This window comes from Gossypium arboreum, chromosome 3 (assembly GCF_025698485.1).
Source record: "Gossypium arboreum isolate Shixiya-1 chromosome 3, ASM2569848v2, whole genome shotgun sequence".
Taxonomy (NCBI): Eukaryota; Viridiplantae; Streptophyta; class Magnoliopsida; order Malvales; family Malvaceae; genus Gossypium; species Gossypium arboreum.
Genome location: NC_069072.1, coordinates 13,190,184 through 13,213,961, shown reverse-complemented (window position 1 = coordinate 13,213,961; position 23,778 = coordinate 13,190,184). Strand labels below are relative to the sequence as shown.

The 23,778-nt window shown below is 34.7% G+C and overlaps 1 non-coding gene across 1 annotated transcript; it reads left to right on the top strand.

The window, feature by feature from the left end:
- The first annotated feature begins 19,890 nt into the window (after positions 1-19,890).
- Positions 19,891-19,997, top strand: LOC128290771 (small nucleolar RNA R71). Its single transcript, XR_008280558.1, has one exon. It is a non-coding gene; the product is annotated as a small nucleolar RNA R71 (small nucleolar RNA).
- Positions 19,998-23,778: the final 3,781 nt, after the last annotated feature.

Below are 23,778 nucleotides of genomic sequence, written 5' to 3'. Positions count from 1 at the left end.
AACTAAAAGAAAATCTACTTATTAATCCTACTCCTACAAAGTCCAAATTAAAATCATCTAATAATTAATACAAGTATTTTAAAGCAGAAAAAAAAAACTGCTCAATCCTCCTCCGAATCATCAAGGGGATTAGAATGCCTCTTCTCCATAGGGGCTTTTCCCTTTCCTCTAACATATGTTTTTTGGGAGCTCTCATTCATTGAAGTCACATGGTGAGTTGGACTTTATATGACAGGCCCTTTTGGTGTAGAAATTTGTGGCTGAAATGTCGCTTCATACTCGTCCTCCATTTCAGGGTACTCTTGAGTAGCACCTTCCCCCTCAAGATTCGCCCCCTCATTCTAATAAGTCCAAGTTAACCTAAACATATCTGAAGGGTAATGCAGAGTGCCTAACCCATTTATATTTTTGAATTCTTAAAGTACCATACTTGTTTCCTGCATTCATCTAATCATCCTATCAAGTTTTGCCTCAATAGTTCCACTGGCTCCCTTTTTAACCTTCGTTGAATCTTTTTGTTTAACTGATGCTGGTATGTCCAATTTCTTCTTCCTCCTCTAATTCCACTCAATAATTTGCTTCTGTTGAAGCTCAATGTACTTTGTATACAATGTATCCCCAATAATACTCCTAGTAGGTTTCATGAATTGCTCATTATTGCTCATTGGCACTTCTGTTTGGCGATATAGTGCCATTACGTGGTGAGGGAAGAAAAGTCCAGCTTTTTGGCTTTGCACGAACCATTTCATCTCTCGAAAGATCCAACACCCTACACAAATTTGTTTCTGCTGCAAAAGACCATATTACAAAACTAATCGAAATACATTAACATTAGATACATTCAGTGCGGGTGCAATTTTAGTGCCAATGAATTGCACCAACATCTTAGCAACAGGAAACATAATGGCCTAGTTAAAGTTCATGGAAAGCTTAGTATCCGACCTGTAATTCCAACTACCCCTGCCTTGTGTCAAATATTTTATAACAACTTCCATATCAATGTTTTAAAATCTCTCTAAATCTATACTATCAATAAAATATTTTTCGTAAAATGGAATGTTATAAAGTTCACAGATATCATTAGGGGAAATTGAAACGTCTTCCCCTCACATTTCAACGTCAATGATAACTGCACTATAACCCCTCTTAGTTATTTGGTACTTAAGGGACGCATAAATTTCTTGAACCACAGGAATAATTGTATTATTCATGGGACTAACACAAAATTTCTCCATCGATGATATCGGACCAAAGTCCAAATTTCTTTGCAATGGACCATCGTGGGTTCAAAACCTGGCTCCTAAATTAAAGGTCTTCCCTACGACTCCAAAAATTCTTTTTCCATATTGGCATTATGGAATCTAATAGGGTCGAAAACACATGGAGTTTCTGGAACATGAGCTTTCTTACTTTTTCTAGAAGGCATATTATAAACAATATTTCTAGAAGTATGAGCAGTAATCAATAAAACATAGAGAAGTTTGAGAATACTTGAACCTTGATTTTGTTTCCAATTTCTCTTTTTTTTATGAGAACTTCTTTCAATGGAGCCTTTTGAAAAGGGAATGAGGAATTGGGAATTTAAGGTTTCAGGAAAAAAAATGGATTTTGGGAATTTAAAGGTTTTCAGGAGGTTTTAAAGGAGTTTCAGTGTTAGAATGAGGTTAAATTAAATTATAAGGGTATTTTTATGCTTTAAAATAATGTTTTTAGGTTTAAAAATTGCGTAAAATCATGGTTATTTCATCGAGTTACACAACCGAGTCGGGTCAACCTTGCAAAAAATTACAGCAATGTCACGACACAAGGGTTCTGTGTTGCAACATCCCTGGAAAACTACCCATGTTGTGACATCGAGGTTCGATGTCGCGACACACCCTGCAATTTTAAAACTCTGAAGAAACTGCCTTCTATGTCGCAACATGGATAAGTAAAGTTGCGACATTGGGCCGAGTTGTAACTTCTTCATTACTACCCTTAATGTTGCGACATTGAGTTGTATGTGTCTCGACTTTGACCTTGTTTTCCATATTTTCGATCCTTCGGATGCTTCAAACGTATGTTGGACCCATCTTTGACCTACGTATGACCTATTAACAATTTTGTTAGTAAAATATATAGTTAGCACAGTTAGCAATGATCAATTAGTAGAAAAAGTTAGTTTTTGCTGCTGAACTCATCCGTCGACTCAGTCAATATGCACCGATGGGCTCCCTGTCTATCTGTATAGGTCCAACTCCCGTCGTGCCATTCTACTCGTCTGTGATTATTTCTTTCACTGGACATGACTTTCTGTCCTACCTGGATGACTAATAGTTCTTTCTGTAGATCATGGCTATTAATTATTTTAGAAGCTACATAACCATTCAAACACTTTAGCCTGTGCTTAGCGTTCTTGCTTCGTAAGAAAGTTTGATATTGTGGATCATATTTATCGCTTATTATGTAATTGCTCATCTTATTGATCAAGAATAGCTTTTCATGTGTACTTAAGGTGATAATTGGCACGAATGTTGGTAAAGGGATTGGTAAGGGATGTTGCACTAAGTATCTTAAATTCCAACTTTGCAAACTTTTTAATTCATTCATCTGTGGTCTCTCCATGTGTTTACAGATAACTTCCTTACATAGTTCTTGCAATGCTCGAACATTCTACAATGCTTGCAACTCAAGGCTTATACTCATCAGTTGCCTTGGTTTATTGATATTTGTTATATAACCGTGGGTCCTGTCTATATATATTTTTCCAACTCGATTCAGCATCTGGAAAATTCTTAAGCCGTCAAATCTATGGGGTGTCTGGTTTAAGACTAAGGTCATGCAAAGGATAACCAAATCAAGTTCGTCATCTGGGACTACTAGTATCTCTTCATTCTGCTCTGGGAGTTCCTGAATCGACAAATACTCCTCCACTAGATTAGCCTTAATTGTTATTGTCTATATTAGTTGCTCTGCATTATATTGTTCTTGTACTTTGGCTTTATTGGCAAAATTCGCTGGGACAATGAGTTCCATCCTAATCTAACTCTTCAGTTCACTGACCATTTCCTCCACGAGCTCTATTCCTTTTCTTTTTGTAGTTGTGTTTGAATATTTTTCTATCTATTGAAATGGATAGTCATCTAAGAGTTCTCCCTTTTTACAAGCATCTATTCTAACATCCTCCTTGTTACTCAACATCGGACTTAGCACCTTTTGGTACTTTTCTGACAGTATATCAATATGGTTGTTATATTCTTGGGAAAGAACTGGGGTTTCTCCTCGAAGTTGACTTAATTCAAGCATTAGTAATCATTGGTTCTTCTGTATCTCCCAGTCTTTATAGACTCCTTCTTCATAAATATCTTTGTCATAATCGAAGTCTTCATCAGACCACATAGAGTCAAAGTTATCCATGGATTGCACTAACTGACTATTTGTTTGATAGTGTCTAGGGTTCCTAAAAAACAAACAAATGTTAGAAATGTTAATTAACATGAAAAATTGAAAGTCATAGCTATAACCTACAAATTTCCTAATTATTTCTTAAATTGCAAAGATTAAAACCAATCTAGTAACGTTGCCTCCCCGAAAATGGCACCAGCAACATGATCTCCTCTGGACGTACTAACATCCAGAGTGTGAATACTACAATAAAATAGTAAGTTATGAGGTGGTATCTGCAAGTATATGGATTGAGTTGTAATATAAATTTTACAACGGAGTAGGTGAGTACTCCGAGGATTATACCCAAGGGAAGCGAGTGCTAAATCAATAATCAATCATTACCTAAACAATTAAAGATCTAATTAATACTTTAAGTCAGTTATAGTACGAAAGTAGAGTAAGAAATATGTTTAGAACTTGTAAAATAATAAAATAAAATGAAAAAAAATAATTAAAATTGAAAAAGATAGAGATAGATAAAGTGAATCAAATCTGAGTATGGGTGATTAGCTCGCTTCAACAATCTCAATCAACTGTCATCTTGGGTTCTTTGTCAATCAACTAATCACTACCCTAACAGGATCTTCCGATCTTCCACTAACATAATAAGTCAGCAAAAACTACTTATCTTCCAACCTCATAGTCCAGACTGGTTTAGGGTCAAGGTGTTCACAGATGGGCAATAACAATTTTGGGTTAATTCTCATATTGATAACTTCTCGGGTTTGTCAGGCCTAGGGTTTGTTTCACGTTCCCCCTTTCCCAAACAGTTGATCCTTTGAATTACCCTACAAAATAGTTAAAAGATCATGCTTCCACTCCCTAATCCCCCATACAAGGATTAGTTTCTCATGGCTTTCATAAACATCGTGGAGTAGATATAACAATTAATCATAATGGATGAATAGTAGAGAGTTTAAGAAAAGCTTCATTAATATTGATAATGAATGTGAATCCAAAAGAGTTGACCTCCTCTACAACTCAGATCTCTTGAAAAGAAAATAAAGAACAAAAGAAACAAAACTCTAAAAACCTAATAAACAAAATTCAAGCTAAAGAAAAAGTCCGAGCTAATAGAATGGTGCCTCCAATGTGTGCCAAAGAGGTTTATTTATAGCCTTCAGGTAGTCATCATCCTTAGCCTAGAGTAGCTCACGTTCCCGAGCTTTAAAGTTCGATTATGAAGACCAAAACACCCCTACTTCTTGTTTTATTCTCGTCAAAGAGTTGATGTCTCAATACACAAGGACCTGTGTCACGACATAGCAACCAACATGTCCTTCTGTAGCCATCTTTAGGGGTATTCGCGACACCTTCAACCTGTGTTACGGCGTTGAAAGCAATTTCTCACTTTCTCTATTCTCCTTTCTATGTTGTTACATCAGATCCTCCATGTTCCAGCATAACATCTAGTATTGCCCCGAAATGCCTTCTAATAGTCTCCTGCACACTCACAAAGTCATTAGCTCTCCCTTAGGCCTCATTTGACCCTTACAATTAATAAATGACTCGATTTGCATATTTTATTGAATGTAAACAAAACTAAAGAAAATAAATTAAAAAATAACAAAATTGTTTGTATTCAATCTCCTTAAATGTGAAAACTAGTTTAATCTGCTACACTAAATTACGATAGATCAAAAGGCACCTCAATTCACACACCAATTCAATTCACTCAAAACTACATTTCATAACTTAAACATACTTCACACTTACCTACCTATCATTGAACCACCTTATATATAATTATAATGCATTTAAGACTAACCAAAAGACATATATTTACCTATGCATTTACATGTCAAAATCAAAACTAATACATAAGAAACATAACCACATCACATTGTCCAAATAGCATAATTAAAACTCCTAATACATGTCATTTATAACCATTGCACAAATTAACCAAAACTACCAATATGATTGATAGATAGTGTGATGACACACATACAAGAATTCCAACTGAACGAGTCTTTCAATGATCTACAAAACAGAAAAAGAAATTACAAAAGCAACTAGTTCTTAGTAAGCTCGTATAGAAAAACTTAAAGTTACCAAACATAAAACGATTAATACATTCAAACATAGTTCATTAGATCACAAAGATACTTTTCTTTCTTATCCACAACACCTTACATGGTTTGTAGATATAATTAAGAACACATCCATACATGAAAATGGAACATTACATGAAATGAATTTCATTATGTAAACCATCTAATACATAATCAATTAGTTCCCCATTCAATCCATTTACACATATCAAATTTTCCATTTCATAAGCTCAATAATATAACTTATTTCATATACATAAATTTTAGTTTTAAACCTTAATTTCCCGTTGAACTAAATAGAATAACATCAGATACTTGGGAAATTCTCACACAAAGTGTGCCCTTTTCATGTAACTGTAACCGTCTCTATAATGCTCACACGAGCTGTGAAATGTGCCTACTCACACGAGTTGTGGGTCGGGATGTTAGCTACACAACACTGCTCACACGAGTTGTGGAGAATTCGTAACAAATGCAAGACCTTAGCTATCGGTAAGACATCCAGGACCAACACCCGAAACCTTAAAATCCCTAATGACATGTCATTTGTATCCTAAGTATTCATAAGGTTCAAATAAGATTGTTAAACCATCAAATATCCCAAAACAATGTATTATTATCTATTTAAATTATACCTAGCATAACATTAATTAACATAAAATCAAAACAACAATTAATAAGTTTAAAACTTATACGAACTTACCTCGATTACAATAGTTATTACAACAAAGTCGAGAACTAATCTGAGACTTTCGCTTTCCCTCGATTCAAGTCCAATTGCTTCTTTTCTTGATCTAAATAGTAATTTAACTCAATTAAACAATTCAATAGCTTAAAATAACTACTACAAACCTATAATCCATTGTAATGTGAAATTATGAAATTACCCCTAATATTACCACTTAAAATAAGTTTTATGCAATTTAGTCCCTAAAGCCGAAACTTGCAATTTTACCATTTTTAAAAAAACCCTATTAGCCGAATTTCCTAGGGTTTCATAGCAGCCCAAAATTTCAACCATTTCACAATTTTACCATTGAATTTTACTATTTTCTCAAATATGCCCTCAACCTTAAAATCAATAAAAATCACTTAACAAAATATGTCTATTTAACAACCAAGCTTAATAATCTATCAATTAAATTCACTAACACTACAAACTCATTAACGGAAAGTCCCTAAACTTTTAATAGTTTTACAAATTAACCCCCGAGCTAGCTAGATTAAGCTAATATGAGCTCAAAAACGTAAAAATAATTAAAAACAAGCATTAAACACATACCATGCATGAGAGATAAGTTTGGTCGATGCTTTCTAGCCTCCAATGGTGATTTCGACATAGAAAATTATGGCGAAGAAGATGATGACTTAATTCTTTTGTTAAAGTTTATTATTTTACGTAATTACCATTTTGCCCTTATGACTATTAACTTAATAATTAATAAAACATGTCCAATATTGTCCACTAGCCACCTATATGGTTTGTTTACCATATAAGCCCATTAGTTTACATTATCATAGCATTTCTCCAATAGATTTCAACTTTCACATCTTTTATGATTTAATCTTTTAGACTTAATTAACTATTTAGACATTAAAATTTCTTAACCAAATTTTAATATGACCCTAATATAACCCTATAAACATTAAATAAATATTAAAATACAAACTCACTTGTTAAATCGTGGTCCCGAAACCATAGTTTTTGACACCACTGAAAACGGGTTGTTACAACTCTCCCCTTAAAGGAATTTTCATCCCCGAAAATCCTACCAGAAAATAGGTTCAGTATTGAACTTTGATAGCTTCTTCTGGTTCCCAGGTAGCTTCCTCAACCCCTTGATGGTCCCAAATAACTTTAAAAAAAGCTATACATTTATTTATTAATTCTTTAACTTCCTGAGCCAAGATTCTAACTGATTGCTCACTATACTACATATCAGACTGAATTTCCACATCAGTTGGCGAAATCATATGTGAGATGTCAGATCGGCACTACCATAACATCGATACATGAAAAAAGTTATGAATTTTCTCTAATTTTGATGGTAAAGCTAAATGGTAAGCTACCGGTCTAATTCTCTCGATAATCTCATATGGTCTGATGAAACGTGGACTAAGCTTCCCTTTTAGGCCAATACAAATAATGTCTACCAAGGTAATACTTTCAAAAACACTCTATCGCTAACCTAAAATTCAATGTCTTTCCTTTTCAAATCAGTATATGTCTTCTAATGGTCGGAAGCAGTCTTCAAACAATCTCGTATCACATTGAGTGTTTTTTCGATCTCGCGGATCAAATTAGTTTCAAAAAGCTTTTTCTCACTAAATTCAGTCCAGTATAATGGATTTCTACATTTTCAACCATACAGAGCTTTATACGGGGCCATTTTAATACTTGAATGGTAACTGTTATTATACGCGAATTCAACCAATGGAAGAAATTTTTCCTAACTACCTTCAAATTCCAAAATGCAACAACAAAGCATATCTTCGAGAATCTGAATCACCCACTTAGACTGACCATCGGTCTGTCGGCGAAATACAGTAATAAAATATAATATGGTGCCCAAAGCTTCGTGCAATTTAGCCTAAAATCTATAAGTAAAATGTGGATCTTTATCAAAAATAATAGATAGTGGCACCTAGTAAATTCTGACAATTTCAGCAACAGAAAACTTTGCGAACTTCACAAGTGAATAATTCGTACGTACATGAATGAAATGTGAGTACTTAGTCAAGTGATCAACAAGAACCCAAATGATATATTTCTTTCCCAGAGATAGTGGTAATCCTCACACAAAATCATAAGTAACTCATTCCCGCTTCCACTCCGAAATCATAATACGCTGAAGTAATCCTGAAGGTATCAGATGCTTGAATTTAACTTGCTGACAAATCAAATATTTCGATATAAATTCCAAGATCTCACGTTTCATACTTGGCCACAAGTACATTTGTTTTAGATCGCAGTACATTCTATTACTACCAAGATGAATTGAGTAACTACTGTTGTGAGCTTCTTGCAAAATCTTCTGTTTAACTCCAAAATTTTTTGGAACACATAATCTATTTCGAAAGTACAAACTACCATCTGTGCCAATATGAAAATCTGAATCTAGCGTCTTTTCACTCTATTCTCGTTTAGCAATCAACTTGGTATCATTTTTTTGAGCTTCATAAATTTGTTGCAAAAATGTTGGTTTAGCTTTTAATTTAGCTAAAATAAAAACCACCATCAAAAAGCGTCAACTGAGTATTCAAAGCTCTTAAAGCAAGCAATGAATTTAGACTTAGAGCATCCACAACAATATTAGCTTTCCCTAGGTGATAGTCAATAACCAGATCATACTGTTTTATCAGCTCCAAACATATACGCTGTCGCAAATTCAATTCTTTTTGTGACATCAAGTATTTTAAACTTTTATAATCAGTGAAGATATGACATCTTTCCCCGTATAAATAGTGTCACCAAGTTTTTAAAGCAAACACAATATCTGCCAATTCTAAATCATGTGTCGGGTAGTTCCTCTCAAGCAGTTTCAACTAACGAGAAGTATAAGCTACAACTTGGTCTTCCTGCATTAAAATGCAACCTAAACCATTAAGTGAATCAACACTATAAATCAAAAACTTTTTACCAGACTCTGGCTGAATCAACACAAGGGTTTAGGTTAACATCACTTTCAACTGATTAAAGATTTGTTGACCTTTATCAGACAAAACAAATTTTACATCTTTCTAAAGTAATTTTGTCAATGGCGAAGCAATCATCGAGAACCCTTTTACAAATTGTCGGTAATACTCGACCAAACCCAAAAAACTTCTAAATTCAAGGGGCTTTCAATCCAAAATAGCTGGTATTTTGCTTGGATCCACTCTAATGCCATCAGTTGATACCATGTGACCCAAAAATCCGACTTCTCGAAGCTAGAACTCATATTCATTGAATTTTACAAATAACTATTTCTCGCACAAATTTTGCAATATTATTTTCAAATGCTAGGCATGCTTAATGATCGCGTGATTTCGTGATAGGTTTTAAATATTTATAATTAATCATTCTTGAAACTAACTATTATCGCGATTTAGGCAAATGTACCTATTGAACAGTAGTATAGTTTTAGCAAGATCGGATTGTCGAACCCAAGGGAACTAAAAGTACTAGTAATGACTTTCTTTTTATTATCTAGCCTAAAAATAAAGCTGTTTTTGTTTTAACTAACTAATTATCTAAACTAAGAATTCACAGAGAATAGAATTGGGGAATTGCTTTTGGGAAAATCGATTGAATTAAGACAATACCTAAGGAAAAATCCACCTAGACTGTACTTGTTATTCTGGCTCCAAATCGGACGATTTATTCATTTAACTTATTCCGTAGATATCCCTAAGTTATGTTATTATCCCTATTCAAGACTAATAACGTCTAATCCCTAAAAATTGAGACCTTTATCTAATTAACACCCTAGGGTTGCATTAACTCGATCTATGGATCCCCTTATTAGGTTTCACCTTAATTTGGCAAAATCTTGTCACCCTATGTCTAGGCGCGCGAACAACTCCGATTAATTATGACAAATGTACTCTTAGACAGGGTCAATTCCTCCTCTGAATAAGAGCTTATCTTGAATCAATATCCTGGGATATCAAAACAAGAATTAAGAACACATAATTAAGAACAAGTTAAATATTTATCATACAATTCAGAAAATAATAACAAGATTCGTCTTAGGTTTCATTCCCCTTAGGTATTTAGGGGTTTTAGTTCATAACTAAATAAGAAAACATCTCAGAATAATAAAGAATACAAAACATAAAGAAAACCCAAAACTCTTGAAGGGGAAATTGAGGAGAGATCTTTAGTCTTGATGGTGAATCCGGCTTCTGAGATGGATCAATCGGCTTCCTTGGAGTAATTCCTTACTCCCTATTCCGTGCCTCCCTTTTCTTCATCCCCTAGGGTGTATTTATAGGCTTTGGAATGCCTAAGAGCCCTCAAAATTAGCCTTTTCTGAATTAGACTCAACTTGGGCTCGGCAGGGACACACCCGTGTAACATGCCCGTGTGCGATTACTTCAGGTTGTGCTCGAGCCTGCCAAATTGACACAGTCGTGTAGTCTGTCCGTATGAGGAGGTCCAGGCCGTGTTGATTTCGTACTTTGGCTCATTTTCTCTAGTTTTGGCCCGTTTCTCGTTCCTTTTACTCTCCTATGCTCTCCTAAGTATAAAACATGAAATTAAAGCATTAGGAGCATCGAATTCACTAATTCTAATAGGAAATCATCCATATAATGCATTAAACATAAGGTAAAAATATATATAAATTACGGTTTATCAAATACCCCCACACTTAAGCATTTGCTTGTCCTCAAGCAAAATTCTCAACTCATAATCAAAATAAATTCTTCTCAACTTATAATTTCTACCGATAATATCTCAAAATAATTCATAGGTTATCATTCATTGATAATTCAACTAAAAGAACATAAAAGTTTCAAACATTCCAAGTTGAGCATTTCCTCCTAAAAACATAGGTGTCTCTCCTCATTTGAGTAATTACCTTTGATTCAGAATATCACAGAGTTTCACATCCTCACTAAAGATTCACTAAAATCACTCAAGGTGTTTTAAGGACAATAAATGAAGCACTCAATAGTCAATAATTAAAAGTCATTACCATAGGCTTGTATGAAAATCAAATCTCCACCACTGATAAATTAAGATGAAACATCAATCAGAAGGTCTTTAGAGGGTTGTAATGAGGCTTGGTTAGGGGGTGTGGTCACAAGCTGAAAGAAAGGGTTAGAATCGAGATTGAATTGAAAAATTACCTAACTAGAAAAAGAGTTAATCATCACTTGCGTACAACAGAGCTTCTTCTCAGAATATGGAATTACTAATGTGTATACATAGTTTTTTTTTTTCTTTTTTTTTTTAAGAACAATTTAAATAACATAGACTAACTATTAAGAACAAGGCATAGCTAAGCAATTTATTCAACTCAAATCTCGACAAAAATAGGGATTAATTTAGGGGATTTCAATAATAATGGGTTAAGGGTTAATATTAAGGGTAATACAAGAAATGGCTTGTTAGGCTCAAGGGGGTTTACTAGGGGTTAATCGTGGAGGTAGGCTTTTCATGACATGAATGGGTTAATCGTAAATGCCTTAATAATTTTGACATATCAAATCAAATGGTGTAGTCTCGACATGCATAATCGAGTAAGTTCTAGAATAACAGTTTAATACTGATGTACTCAAAGCAATAAAAAAAGTGAGCATGAAAGAATTAATAGATGCTCAAAAAGGCTCGAAAATCTCACAAAAATTATGGCTTTTTGATGTTTAAAACTTGTGAATTCCAACTCAAAGTAATACCTAAACTTTGGGGAAACAACCTAAGATTTTAAATTCTTAAAAATCAACTTATCATGCTTGATTCTCTAATGTCTTAAAGTTTAGACAATCAATGCATAGCTATCTATGTTTTAATTCAAGATATATCAATTAAAATCATAAATCAATCAAAATTTATTCTAAATATGATATGAAAGCTTTTCAAGAGAACAAGGCAGTCATTCAGGGATTTTTCTGATAATGAAATAAATACCCCCCCACACTTAAGATTTACATTGCCCTCAATGTACAAAGATAGATATTAGAATATAAAAATAAGATAGGGAGAGAAGTGAAACTTCCTGTATGATGAATTCCTCGAATTGGAGTTTTGGAGAGTAATCGATTCGAGAGTGGAGGAGGATACTCCGTGGTCGTAGAGGTTCATTAGTCCATAAGTCCTATGCCAAAACAATATTATATCTTGTGGTAGCTATGGTCATGGTCGATCAGGACATGGCAGTCGTGAAGAACCTTTCCCGATGGAGTTGTTAGTTCCTATGAAATGATGAGCTTAAGAGCTCTATATAACTGTGATAAAATCAGAACTTTTTAAGAGATATTAGGAAGAATAATTACTCATAAATAAATAACCGAAATTGATAATTAAAAATAAAATTCTAAAATCTAATAAAAATAAAAAGTAGTTTTAATAAAAATTAAAAACATAAAATAATAAATAAATGTTTTTAAACATCTTCATCGTTGGATGGTTCGCGAGGTGGGACTGGCGATGAGATGTGGAGGTGCTGACAAATCTGCTGTAGAGTAGCATCAATGTTTTCAAATCGTTGAAAACACTGCTGCTCGAATCGAGTGAGGTGCTCAAAGATGTCAGCATATTGAGTCGGTGGGTCCTCGTGCTGTGGAGGGACATCATTAGGAATGTCCTCATAGGCCTCCTCCTTGGTAGATTGGGCGAGACGATATTGGGGAGGGTAGGTGTAACACCCTCTAACCCTTATCTGTCCCCGGAACAGGATTACAGGGCATTACCGGTCTGTATAGTTCAATTATAGTCATTTATTAAAATAAATGTTTCTAACCCTACAAATTAAAACTTCAACCAATACAATTTGCCAATATTTAAATAATCCAAATACACTTAAATATACTCAAATCTTACCAATCTAAAACATTTTATAACTATCCAATGAATCTTTTTAAGTATATCACTTACTTTATCAATTATTTCAACTTCATACTATATACCATTGCCAACCATAATTTACTTATTTCATCAATACTTTCACAACCTAGATGACTCTCATAAGACGTCCTAGGTATATGCCATTACCAATACTCAACATGCTTTACCTTATCGAATTTGGGATCGACCTGGGATGCTGATTCAATGATCTAGTCTTAACTTAACCTGTGCACGGAAACAAACCGTGCACTGAGTATACACTCAGTGGTATTTCTATAATCCGAACACTTAAACAATTATAAAACATATTAATTTATATATATTGAACTATTCAAACTCAATGAGTATTCAAACATTCACTTTCCAACCAATGTTTTGGTCTACTTTAAATTCAAAATCATTTATTATTTTTCAATAGCAATTAATCAATCAGTAATATTCATTAACAATCAGTCAATTAGAACAATTATTTATTCAGTAACAGTTAGTTATTTGGTAACAATCAATTATTCAATAATAATCAGTTATTCAGTATCAATCAATTGATCGGTTATCCAATAACAGTCAATTATTCAGTAAAAATCAGATATGCAGTAACAATTAAATTATTCAGTAACAGTCGATCTTTCCAGTTCCTTTATTTACCCCTATTAACATGACTCGGACCTAGACGGATACACGGATCCAACCAACACACCAGTACGGCACATAGTGCCTCATCGGTCAAGTCGAACGAAGAATAAAGAGATAAAGACAAAGACACGAGTACCTCATCGTAACAAACCAAATCAGAATAAAGAATGGTAATAAGAATAACATCCGACACACAAAGTGTCGAATTGGTAAAAAGAATAGTAATAAGATATGAAGAGTCGGCATATAAGTGCCTGATCAGTAAACCGGCAAGACCCGTACTCTTCCATATCCTATGGCATGACAACTATATCCGACTAGCCCGACTAGTTAATAGGGTATTTAATTCACTTTTCAGTTTTCAATTAATTCATATTTTAATTAATTAACTATATATTTTCAATTCAATATAATTTCATTCACTTTTCACTAATAAATATTCAATTTCACAATAATCACATTTTTCTATCAATTTCATCACACTTCCAACTACATATATTTTCCAATATAACAAATATTTATTATTCAATTTCCATAACAATATTTATTTCAATTCAAACATTCACATATATTCATAAATCAATTCAATATAATCAATATTCAATCCAATTCAAATAATCATCTCAAAACACTGCTACATATATATATATATATATATATATATATATATATATATTAAATAATAAATCCAACAATTTAAGTATTAAGTTCGGATTATAGAAATACAAACTGTAATTTCCGAGCTAACTCCCGTTGTCTTTTTCATTTCCATTATAGAAATACAAACTGTAATTTCCGAGCTAACTCCCGTTGTCTTTGTCATTTCCTTGCTTAGCCGAGATTTCCCGAGACAACGTTAGCTACGGAAATTAAAATAATTAAATATCAATACACTAACATTCAATTTTCACATTAAATATTTCAATTTTTATCCAACTTTTGCCTAAATTCCAATTTAGTCCTTAAATCTAGAATAACTTTTATTTTTCATATTTAACTCAATATTTTCATTTAATTTCCACTTCAAACTTATTTCAGCTCTCTAATTTCACCATAAACTATGATTTCAAAATTCTTCAATTTAGTCCCTACTATTCAAAACTTATGAATTATTTTACAATTCAATCATTATTTCATTTCTAACTTGAATTTCTATCATTTTAGCCCTTAATTCATCTTTTTGTTCAACAAGAACAATGTCTTATAATCAACTATCTTATAATATATCAACTTAACTTCATCAAAACCTTGTTCTAAAGTTTCTAAAACATCAAAATCAAGTAAAAAGGGCTAATTTGACATACCTATTTAACTTTCAAGCCTTGAAATCCCAATTTTCCCCTTTTCCTTCTTTCTTTTTTCCTTCCTTCTTTCTTTCCCCTGCTCTCTGTTTCGTTTCATCCTTTCTTTCTTTTCTATTCTTTTCTTTTTATTCCTTTTACTTTATATATATATATATATATATATATATATATATATATATTATAATAACTTAATAATAGCTATAATAAAATATCTATTTAATGTCCAATATCTATTTTACATTTGTATACACATATATCATTATATTTGTCTTTCTTTAATCTATTTATTATATAAATACTTTTACTTAATACTAATATATAATTTAATAATATACTTATATAATAAGTAAATATACATCTATTTTACAATTGTATGGTACACCATACATTTGTCAACTTTTATTTATTTTTCACATAAAAATCTTATAATATAATTATTTAACTAATAAATACCTTTTATAAATAATAAATATCTATTAATACTTAAATACAAGCATTACAAGTGTATGTATTTTTATTAATACACTTGTACCCAATCATTATCACACATTTGTCTTACTTTTATTTATTTATCATATAATATCAATTTAATAATAATAAATACATTAATATTTACTTAAATAATAAGTAAAATATACATGTATTACAAATGTGTGTATTATATTTATTACACTTGTATTTATTTTTGCCATACACTTGGCACTCTTTTTGGCTTAATTACTTATTTAGTCCTTTCAATTTTCTTTATTCTATAATTAAACTTTCACACTTCATTCAATTTAATCCTTTTATCCAATTATCCTTAATTTAAGCTAATTCACTTAATTAAACTCTAATTAACCACTCGATTAACTTCGTAAATATTTTTAATAAATATTTACGAATCCATTTTTCAGAAACGGAGACCCAAAAATACACTTTTTCAGTAACGGTAAAATTTAGGTCATTACAGTAGGTTCCTCGGTGCCTCTCGATCATCCTCATGCTAAGCATGCTTGAGATGCCTTGTGGAGACATCTGGCTGATGAGGGTAAGGGATGATTCTTGGGCCGCAGTGCTGAGGAGCCTGAAGTGTCGAGCCAACCGAGTAACATAAGGGCCAATAGAGATGACTCATTTCCTATGCCTCTCTGCCTGCTGTTGAATCGCAAGGGCAATGAAATAGGAAAGGTCGATGACGTGCCCATGCGACATACACCATAAGAAGTAGGCATCGTGAGTGTTGACGACACCAGTGCTCTCTCGCCTCCCTGTAATTGTGTGAGCCAAAATGGCGTGTAAGTACCTCAGGGATGGTGGGAGAACTGATGCCTTGGAACGGCTATGATCGTAGGAGGCTGCGCCAGGGGCCAAAGTCTGCCAGCACTTCAAGGGAGAGAAATGTATGTGGCGAGTGAGAGCACGTAGTTCATTCTCCTCCTTGAACTCCTCCGTATATAAGCCCAGTGCAGCACCAAACTCTGGGACGCTTAGCTGGCGGACTAACCTGCCTAGGCGAAACTGGACCATGCCGGGATCATCGTAATTTGTCATTACAGTCTAAAGATGGAATGTTGAGCATAGTTCCATCGTGAGCTTGAGGTATGTTGGTTCGATGATTCCAAAGAACAGCACCCAAGGGTCAGTGGTTAGGAGGGCCCGAATCGCATTAGCCAACTAAACTTGTTTTACAGCAGCCCAGTCGATGCAGCGGTCGACAATTAAAGGTCAAGCCCGAAGTATTTGGAAAAGTTCTTCTTGGGGCCCTCGGGGGAACTGCAGGAGAGGGTGACGAATTTTTGTGGTTGGACCCGCGAAAGATGACGCTCTCTTACTCTTCTTCGAAGCAGGTACAGCGGTTTTCTTTCCTCGTGAAGACGACATGGTACCTGTAATCAAAACCATTAATTCATCTTGAGGAATGATCAAAGTAAAATGAAGACAAATTTCAAATAAAAATCAGACTTTCAGCCACAGCTACTAATATTAACCAAACATAACCAACATAATTATTTTGACAGCATAATTTCGTGACATTATCATTGTAATGGCATGATAATGGGCATAGTAATGGCATGTGTATGACAAAAGAATAAGGCTTTCCTAACAATTCGATTTAACATGAAATGTATGATTAATAATCTAATAATGCAGAAATAATGAACAAAATGGAAATAGTAAGAGGAAAATAAAGATTATTTTAAAAATAAACAGTAAAAGTAAGTAGAATAGAGGTGAAAAGAGTAAACAAACGCTAAGGGAGAGAAATCGGGCGTCAAAAATGGAGTTGGAGGCGGCGCACGGGCATGGCAGGGAGACCGTGTGGACTTTCAGCGGCTAGGGTTAGGGTTTTTGAGTGGGGAAGACAATGAATAGTGCAGGGTATTTATAGATTTTGGGGCACATGGCCAGGTAACACGCCCGTGTTCCCCAATTTCAGCCCGTGTGATTTGTGAATTTTTAATTTGGGCGCGTCTAACATTTAGTACACGCCCGTGTTCCTTGGGCGTATGGGTGCACACGACCATGATTGGCGTTGTTCGCTTCTCCCACGCTCGTGTATGAAAACCCCACGCTTGTATTAATTTAACAGGTTCGGCCACGGCTGTTAGACACGGGCGTGTCGTACGCCCGTGCTGTTTTAACAGGTTCACCCACGATTCTTCCACACGGGCGTGTCTCAAGCCCCTGTTGTTTTGGTAGGTTCGACCATGGCCATGTCACACGGCCGTGACATTTTATCGTAGCCCGTGTTTAGGAAAAATTATTGTCTTGTTTTCACACGGCCCTAAGCACGCTCGTGCTCTTGGCCGTGTCCCTGTGGAAAACCTGTATTCAAGCGCTCCGTTAGTAAGTTAGATGTTGAAGACTAAATTTTAAAGAAGTTAATACAGTTAGTGCTTGGGTTGCCTCCCGAGAAGCGCTTATTTATAGTCTAAGCTCGACTTAACTTTCTGTTGAATGATCCTGGTGGTTTGAGGAGTTTATACTTCTCATTCCTACTATTAATCTCATCAAAATAAGGTTTTAAACGGGTGTTATTTACTTTAAAAGTGCTAAACTTGGGATGACTCACCTCGACCATACCTAATGGGAAAATGCTGAGTACTGTAAGAGGGACTTCTTCATTCGATATGGTAGCGACAATGTGGGGATATGTGGCATCTAATAAGACTCTATCTCCAACCTTAAGTTGATTTGAAAAGGGATTAAGCTTGTTCTGTCGTAGATTCGGTTTGTCAAGTGTTCTCGGTTTATGCGTCCACTATTCATCTAACTCCTCAATTTGTAGCCTTCGATCTTCATGAATGGGTCCTCTACTATTGCTTGAGAATGGTTCATGTACTTCTTTCAGACTCATTTCCTTCAAAGAAGGTTGCACCATATTGTTAGTTTTAGTAGAATGGTTTAGACAATCACCTTCAATTTTCATTGTATTGCCAGAATTGCGAGCTTGAAGGGTGATTGTTTCATCTCCCACACAAAGTGTGATTTCACCTGTGCCAACATCAATAATTGTTTTAGCAGTTGCTAAAAAGGGCCTTCCTAGAATTAAAGGAGTGTTGCTTCCTCCTCTATGTCTAGAACAATGAAGTCAATGGGAAATATAAAATTATCAATTTTAACTAGCACATCTTCAATAATACCCCTAAAAAATCTTATAGTTTTATCTGCTAATGAAATGCTCATCCTAGTCTGTTTGGGTTTCCCAAGACCTAATTGTTTAAACATTTTGTAGGGCATGACGTTAATACTGGCCCCCAAATCAGCTAATGCATTATTAACATCTAAACTACCAATTAAACAAGGAATCGTAAAACTCCCTGGATCTTTTAGTTTGTTGGGTAGTTTATTTTGGAGAATAGTTGAGCAGACTACGTTTAGCTCTACATGCGACGCCTCGTCCAACTCCTGCTTATTTGCTAAAAGCTCCATTAAAAATTTCATTGCGTTTGGCGTCTGCGATAGAGCTTCAATAAACGGTGAGTTAATGTGTACTTTTTTTAAGAGTTTAAGGAATTTACCAAATTGTTTATCTGAGCAGTTTTTCCTTGTCGCGTTGGGGTGTGGCGCACGAGGTTTATATTCGACATTCACTAATTTGTTTTTATTATAACTTACCTCACCTTGACCTTTGCTTACCACAGTTTCTTACCTTAGTTCTTGGTCAGGCTCAACGACTCCTTCGTTATCTTGAATATTAATTGCGTTGAGCTGTTCCCTTGGGTTAGGTTTGGTATTACTTGGCAAACTACCTTGTGGTCGTTCGGAGATTAGTTTGGAAAGCTGGCCTATCTGAGTTTCGAGCCCTTGGATCGACGCTTGTTGATTTTTAAGTGCTGTCTTGGTGTTCTGGAAATGAGTTTCCGACACTAATATAAACTTTAAGAGCATCTCTTCAAGGTTCGGCGTCTTTTCCTGTTGGTAGGGTGGTTGTTTGTAGCCCGGAGGTGGTTGTGCTCTTTGATTTCCTTGACTGCCCCACGAGAAATTGGGGTGGTTCCTCCAACCTGCACCGTAAGTGTTACTATATGGATTGTTTTGAGGTCGAGAATTATTACCCATATAATTTAATTGCTCGTTATCCATGTTATGGCCAAAAGGTTGGTATTTCGAATGGCTTGTTCCACCTCCACTTGCTTCGCACTGCATTACTGGGTGAACCTGTGAAGAACTAAGAAAACCATCAATTTTCTTATTCAAGAGTTCTACCTGATTAAAGAGCATGGTGACTGAATCGACGTTATAAACGCCAACTGTTTTTGTTGGATTTGTCCTCATGACTTGCCACTGATACTTATTCAGTGACATCTCCTCTATAAACTCGTAGGCATCTTCAGGTGTTTTATTATTGATGGTTCCGCCAGCAGCTGCGTCAACCATTTTTCGAGTTGAAGGATTCAAGCCATTATGGAACATTTGAACCTATAGCCAAAGCGGTGACCCATGGTGATGGCACCTTCTCAAAAGGTCCTTGTATCTCTCCCATGCATCGTAGAGTGTTTCTAAATCCATCTGCACAAAAGAAGAGATATCATTACGTAATTTAGCCACTTTAGCCGGCGAAAAATATTTTAATAGAAATTTTTCGGTCATTTGTTCCCAAGTAGTGATTGACCCTCGTGGTAATGAGTTCAACCACTTTTAGCTTTGTTTCTAAATGAAAAAGGGAATAACCGAAGACAAATGGCATCATCAGAAACACCATTAATTTTAAATGTATCGCATAGTTCTAAGAAGTTTGCTAAGTGAGCGTTGGGATCCTCATCCTGCAAACCATCAAACTGAACAAATTGCTGTATCATTTGAATAGTGTTAGGTTTTAGTTCAAAAGTATTTGCAGCTACAGCAGGTCTAATTATGCTCGATTTAGTTCTGTTAAAGAAGGTTTAGCATAATCATACATAGTGCGTGGAGCAGGATTTTGATTAACCACAATTGCAGGAGGTAGCTGATTGTCTTGGTTTTCAGCCATCTCTGCGGTTGGGGTTTGAGTATCATTCTCTTGCTCGTTCTCTGTGTATCTTAAGCTTCGCCTTATTTCTCTTTGGTTTCTGAGAAATGTGCGATCGATTTCTTCATCAAAAAGTAGTGGTCCTGACAGGTTTCTTCTAGTCATAAACTATAAAAACCTAACAAGAGAAGGAAAAAATAAGTAATAATAATTAAATTAAATTAAATTGCAAAAAAAATGGCTAAAGTAATAAAAATTGAGTGTTCCTAATATCTTAGTTCCCAGGCAACGGTGCCAAAAACTTGATCGCGTGATTTCGTGATAGGTTTTAAATATTTATAATTAATCGTTCTTGAAACTAACTATTATCGCGATGTAGGCAAGTGTACCTATCGAACAATAGTATAGTTTTAGCAAGACCGGATTGTCGAACCCAAAGGAACTAAAAGTACTAATAATGACTATCTTTTTATTATCTAGCCTAAGAATAAAGAGGTTTTTGTTTTAACTAACTAATTATCTAAACTAAGAATTCATAGAGAATAGAATTGGGGAATTGCTTTTGGGAAAATCGATTAAATTAAGACAATACGTAAGGAAAAATCCACCTAGACTGTACTTGTTATTCTGGCTCTGAATCGGATGATTTATTCATTTAACTTGTTCCGTAGAGATCCCTAAGTTGTGTTATTATCCCTATTCAAGACTAATAATGTCTAATACCTAGATTGAATAATTGAGACCTTTCTCTAATTAACACCCTAGGGTTGCATTAACTCGATCTATGGATCCCCTTATTAGGTTTCACCCTAATCCGGCAAAATCTTGTCACCCTATGTCTAGGCGCGCAAACAACTCCACTTAATTATGACAAATGTACTTTTAGACAGGGTCTATTCCTCCTCTGAATAAGAGCTTATCTTGAATCAGTATCCTGGGATATCAAAACAAGAATTAAGAACACATAATTAAGAACAATTAAATATTTATCATACAATTTAGAAAATAATAACAAGATTCGTCTTAGGTTTCATTCCCCTTAGGTATTTAGGGGTTTTAGTCCACCTAAGGGGTTTTAGTTCATAACTAAATAAGAAAACATCTCAGAATAATAAAGAATACAAAACATAAAGAAAACCCAAAACTCCTGAAGGAGAAATTGAGGAGAGATCTTCAGTCTTGATGGTGAATCCGGCTTCTGAGATAGATCAATCGGCTTCCTTAGAGTAATTCCTTACTCCCTATTCTGTGCCTCCCTTTTCTTCCTCCTCTAGGGTGTATTTCTAGGCTTTGGAATGCTTAAAAGCCCTCAAAATTATCCTTTTCTGAATTGGACTCAACTTGGGCTCGGCAGGGACACGCCTGTGTAACACGCCCATGTGCGATTACTTCAGGCCGTACTCGAGCCTGCCAAATTGACACGGCCGTGTGGTCTACCCGTGTGAGGAGGTCCAGGCCGTGTTGATTTCGTACTTTGGCCCATTTTCTCCGATTTTGGCCTATTTCTCGTTCCTTTCGCTCTCTATGCTCTCCTAAGTATAAAACATGAAACTAAAGCATTAGGAGCATCGAATTCACCAATTCTAATAGGAAATCATCCATAAAATGCGTTAAACATGGGGAAAAAATATGTATAAATTACGGTTTATCACTCAACTTTGTCCCAGGAATAAACTAGAATATCATCAATGAAAAAAATCACAAATTTGTCTAGATACAACCAATATATTTTGTTCATCAAATCCATAAACACAATAGGCGCATTCATAATGTTGTTACAATAAAGTCAAGAACTAATCCGAGACTTTCGTTTTCCCTCGATTCAAGTCCGGTTGCTTCTTTTCTTAACCTAAATAGTAATTTAACTCAATTAAATAGTTCAATAGCTTTAAATAATTAATTCAAAATTATAATCCATTTTAATGTGAAATTAAAAAATTTCCCCTAATGTTTTAACTTTTGTGCAATTTAGTCCCTAAACCCGAAACTTGCAATTTCACAATTTTTAAAGGAAAAACCTATTAGTCGAATTTCCTAGGGTTCTATAGTAGCCCAAAATTTCCACCATTTCACAATTTTACCATTGAATTTTACTATTTTCTCAAATAGGCCCTTAACATTAAAATCATTAAAAATCACTTAAGAAAATATGGTTCTTTAACAACCAAGCTTAATAATCTATCAATTAAATTCACTAACACTACAAACTCATTCATGGAAAGTCCCTAAAATTTTAATAGTTTTACAACCTCTGAGCTAGCCAGATTAAGATAATACGAGCTAAAAAACGTAAAAATAATTAAAAACAAGCGTCAAACACATACCATGCATGAGAGCTAAGTTTGGCCGAAGCTTTTCAACCCTCTAATGGTGATTTCGGCGAAGAAAACTTATGGGGAAGAAGATGATGACTTAATTCTTTTGTTAAAGTTTATTATTTTACCTAATTACCAATTTACCCTTATGACTATTAACTTAACAATTAATAAAAACATGTCCAGTATTGTCCGCTAACCACCTATATGGTTTATTTACCATATAAGTCTATTAGTTACATTATCATTGTAACACCCTAGCCTGTATCCGTCGCCAAATTAGGATTGCGGAGCATTACTAGAAGTTTTCATATCACAATGAACAAATATTCAACATATTCAAATAATAACATAAATCATAGAAAAATTATGTAAACTCAAAAATATAGTCTCTTATATGAGCCCTCAAGGCCCAAAAACTCACCTTTAAGCCAAATCGGGATTAATCGAAAACATATAGAATTTTTCAGAAAAAGACACAAATTTTCAAACTGCAGGGGTTACACAGCTGTATGGCCAGGCCGTGTGACTCACACGTCCGTGTCTCAGGCCTTGTGGACATTCGAAATAGGGACACGCAGCCGTGTCCCAGCCTGTGTCCGTGCCCACGCAACTCTCTGACTTGGGTCATATGACCAAGCCAAACGCCCGTATGCCAAGCCCTATACCCATCAAAATAGCCTCACATGCCCGTGTGTTAGGCTGTGTAACTGCCTGACTCGTAACCCTTTGTAAGCTACAGGGGACATATGGCTGAGACACACACCCGTGTCTTTGGCCGTGTGGACGATAAATAGGCCATTTCCAAGCCATCTCTCACCCAAAGCCTAGTTACTTACACCAACCATATGGACCTATTTTCCTGCATTCAAGATACACCTAAAACATGTATAAACATGCTAGAACATCATCGTACTTAGTCATACAACCAATATGCCTTAAAGGCACCTCAAACACAATAGTCAAATTTGATTAAACATTTGCTAAATTTAGCCATAAATCAATCAAACAATTGAACAACTTATATAATACATTTACCATAATGTTCACATACCATTTT